Below are 4,397 nucleotides of genomic sequence, written 5' to 3' on the forward strand. Positions count from 1 at the left end.
TCTTCTAAAAATCTATTGGAGAATTCTGATTGTAAGAAATGAAAAATATTAAAACAGTGAAACTGTTAAAAAAAAGTGAAGGTTTTGTGCAGCTGGGTGTTGCAGCCCCTTTAGAGGAAAATGGAAACTTGGTTTCATGAGGTTAAAAACAAACACTGGGATGATCCAGACACATTTATTGTTTCTTTAATCACCACAATAGTTTCAGTTTGTGCTAAAATCTCTTAAAAAGCTGTTTTGAGTGATAAGTTTGACTTTAATGTGTTAAGCTTGCATTAGATAAGACAATGTACCACTGAACACAGGAGGGATTATTGCTGAAAATGGGTCTCTGAACACCTCTGTAGATATTCTATTAAAAATCATTCATGATTTGTGATCAGTGTTAATATTAAGCATTTATATGATTATTTTTGATAAATTGCTGTGATTCAATCTGAAACCAAATTTGAGTCTATTCTGAAAACAAGACATTTCTAATTCACCTCAGACTTTTGAGCTGTAGTCTACATTGTAATGATAGTGTATGGTTATTGATTAGAGCAGATGATATGAGGCTATCAGGAGAGACTGTTAAAAAGTTATGAGCTGTCTTGATGCAGAGAAAGTGGAGTTTGTCATCCTGGAGCTGTTGCCAAGATTGAACGATGCTCTGGCTCTGTGGTCAAGTTCAGACATAGGCTTTAAGCAACCATGAGCCACTGATAAGCGTGATAGATTAATAAGCATGTATAAAGTGGACTTGTTAAACAGCTCTGATAGGAGAAAGTCAATGAGCACGCAATAAAGTGGACTTGTTAGGGACAGTTTACCATCAGCCTTGATAAAGTTTAACTTCATTTGTATTGAAAGACAGACTTTAAAGAAGATTCTTATTTGAAACTGGTGATAAAATCCAGGTCAGATACAGTTACATACAAGCATACAGTACACACTACTGCTCAAAGGTCAGAGGTCAGTTAGAAAAGACCCTGATTTTAATAGAAAATTGGCTTTAATGTAACATCACATGAAGTTTATCAGTAATGTTTCACAGCTTTAATCAAATCCTTCATCATCCATAAGTTGTGATGGAAAAATGTCTGCAAGCGTGCAGGAGCCCAATTTTAGAGACAATCATTCCTGTGTTATAATGCTCATTGAAGTTTATCAGGTCAGACGACCAACAGATGATAAGAAATATAATCTTACTAATTATTAGTTGAAAAGTACTTTGCTAAGCAAAATTCAATGAGGTTAGGCTGGAGATTGAGACGTTAACATAAAAGGGTCAGTTGGTGATGCATGAAAGAAAATAAATTTCTTCTAAAAATCTATTGGAGAATTCTGATTGTAAGAAATGAAAAATATTAAAACAGTGAAACTGTTAAAAAAAAGTGAAGGTTTTGTGCAGCTGGGTGTTGCAGCCCCTTTAGAGGAAAATGGAAACTTGGTTTCATGAGGTTAAAAACAAACACTGGGATGATCCAGACACATTTATTGTTTCTTTAATCACCACAATAGTTTCAGTTTGTGCTAAAATCTCTTAAAAAGCTGTTTTGAGTGATAAGTTTGGCTTTAATGTGTTAAGCTTGCATTAGATAAGACAATGTACCACTGAACACAGGAGGGATTATTGCTGAAAATGGGTCTCTGAACACCTCTGTAGATATTCTATTAAAAATCATTCATGATTTGTGATCAGTGTTAATATTAAGCATTTATATGATTATTTTGATAAATTGCTGTGATTCAATCTGAAACCAAATTTGAGTCTATTCTGAAAACAAGACATTTCTAATTCACCTCAGACTTTTGAGCTGTAGTCTACATTGTAATGATAGTGTATGGTTATTGATTAGAGCAGATGATATGAGGCTATCAGGAGAGACTGTTAAAAAGTTATGAGCTGTCTTGATGCAGAGAAAGTGGAGTTTGTCATCCTGGAGCTGTTGCCAAGATTGAACGATGCTCTGGCTCTGTGGTCAAGTTCAGACATAGGCTTTAAGCAACCATGAGCCACTGATAAGCGTGATAGATTAATAAGCATGTATAAAGTGGACTTGTTAAACAGCTCTGATAGGAGAAAGTCAATGAGCACGCAATAAAGTGGACTTGTTAGGGACAGTTTACCATCAGCCTTGATAAAGTTTAACTTCATTTGTATTGAAAGACAGACTTTAAAGAAGATTCTTATTTGAAACTGGTGATAAAATCCAGGTCAGATACAGTTACATACAAGCATACAGTACACACTACTGCTCAAAGGTCAGAGGTCACTTAGAAAAGACCCTGATTTTAATAGAAAATTGGCTTTAATGCAACATCACATGAAGTTTATCAGTAATGTTTCACAGCTTTAATCAAATCCTTCATCATCCATAAGTTGTGATGGAAAAATGTCTGCAAGCGTGCAGGAGCCCATTTTTAGAGACAATCATTCCTGTGTTATAATGCTCATTGAAGTTTATCAGGTCAGACGACCAACAGATGATAAGAAATATAATCTTACTAATTATTAGAGTTGAAAAGTACTTTGCTAAGCAAAATTCAATGAGGTTAGGCTGGAGATTGAGACGTTAACATAAAAGGGTCAGTTGGTGATGCATGAAAAAAAAGAATTTCTTCTAAAAATCTATTGGAGAATTCTGATTGTAAGAAATGAAAAATATTAAAACAGTGAAACTGTTAAAAAAAAGTGAAGGTTTTGTGCAGCTGGGTGTTGCAGCCCCTTTAGAGGAAAATGGAAACTTGGTTTCATGAGGTTAAAAACAAACACTGGGATGATCCAGACACATTTATTGTTTCTTTAATCACCACAATAGTTTCAGTTTGTGCTAAAATCTCTTAAAAAGCTGTTTTGAGTGATAAGTTTGACTTTAATGTGTTAAGCTTGCATTAGATAAGACAATGTACCACTGAACACAGGAGGGATTATTGCTGAAAATGGGTCTCTGAACACCTCTGTAGATATTCTATTAAAAATCATTCATGATTTGTGATCAGTGTTAATATTAAGCATTTATATGATTATTTTTGATAAATTGCTGTGATTCAATCTGAAACCAAATTTGAGTCTATTCTGAAAACAAGACATTTCTAATTCACCTCAGACTTTTGAGCTGTAGTCTACATTGTAATGATAGTGTATGGTTATTGATTAGAGCAGATGATATGAGGCTATCAGGAGAGACTGTTAAAAAGTTATGAGCTGTCTTGATGCAGAGAAAGTGGAGTTTGTCATCCTGGAGCTGTTGCCAAGATTGAACGATGCTCTGGCTCTGTGGTCAAGTTCAGACATAGGCTTTAAGCAACCATGAGCCACTGATAAGCGTGATAGATTAATAAGCATGTATAAAGTGGACTTGTTAAACAGCTCTGATAGGAGAAAGTCAATGAGCACGCAATAAAGTGGACTTGTTAGGGACAGTTTACCATCAGCCTTGATAAAGTTTAACTTCATTTGTATTGAAAGACAGACTTTAAAGAAGATTCTTATTTGAAACTGGTGATAAAATCCAGGTCAGATACAGTTACATACAAGCATACAGTACACACTACTGCTCAAAGGTCAGAGGTCACTTAGAAAAGACCCTGATTTTAATAGAAAATTGGCTTTAATGCAACATCACATGAAGTTTATCAGTAATGTTTCACAGCTTTAATCAAATCCTTCATCATCCATAAGTTGTGATGGAAAAATGTCTGCAAGCGTGCAGGAGCCCATTTTTAGAGACAATCATTCCTGTGTTATAATGCTCATTGAAGTTTATCAGGTCAGACGACCAACAGATGATAAGAAATATAATCTTACTAATTATTAGAGTTGAAAAGTACTTTGCTAAGCAAAATTCAATGAGGTTAGGCTGGAGATTGAGATGTTAACATAAAAGGGTCAGTTGGTGATGCATGAAAAAAAAGAATTTCTTCTAAAAATCTATTGGAGAATTCTGATTGTAAGAAATGAAAAATATTAAAACAGTGAAACTGTTAAAAAAAAGTGAAGGTTTTGTGCAGCTGGGTGTTGCAGCCCCTTTAGAGGAAAATGGAAACTTGGTTTCATGAGGTTAAAAACAAACACTGGGATGATCCAGACACATTTATTGTTTCTTTAATCACCACAATAGTTTCAGTTTGTGCTAAAATCTCTTAAAAAGCTGTTTTGAGTGATAAGTTTGGCTTTAATGTGTTAAGCTTGCATTAGATAAGACAATGTACCACTGAACACAGGAGGGATTATTGCTGAAAATGGGTCTCTGAACACCTCTGTAGATATTCTATTAAAAATCATTCATGATTTGTGATCAGTGTTAATATTAAGCATTTATATGATTATTTTTGATAAATTGCTGTGATTCAATCTGAAACCAAATTTGAGTCTATTCTGAAAACAAGACATTTCTAATTCACCTCAGACT

This window comes from Perissodus microlepis, unplaced genomic scaffold (genome assembly GCF_051167445.1).
Source record: "Perissodus microlepis isolate ML-2025 ecotype Zambia unplaced genomic scaffold, ASM5116744v1 scaffold_56, whole genome shotgun sequence".
Taxonomy (NCBI): domain Eukaryota; kingdom Metazoa; phylum Chordata; class Actinopteri; order Cichliformes; family Cichlidae; genus Perissodus; species Perissodus microlepis.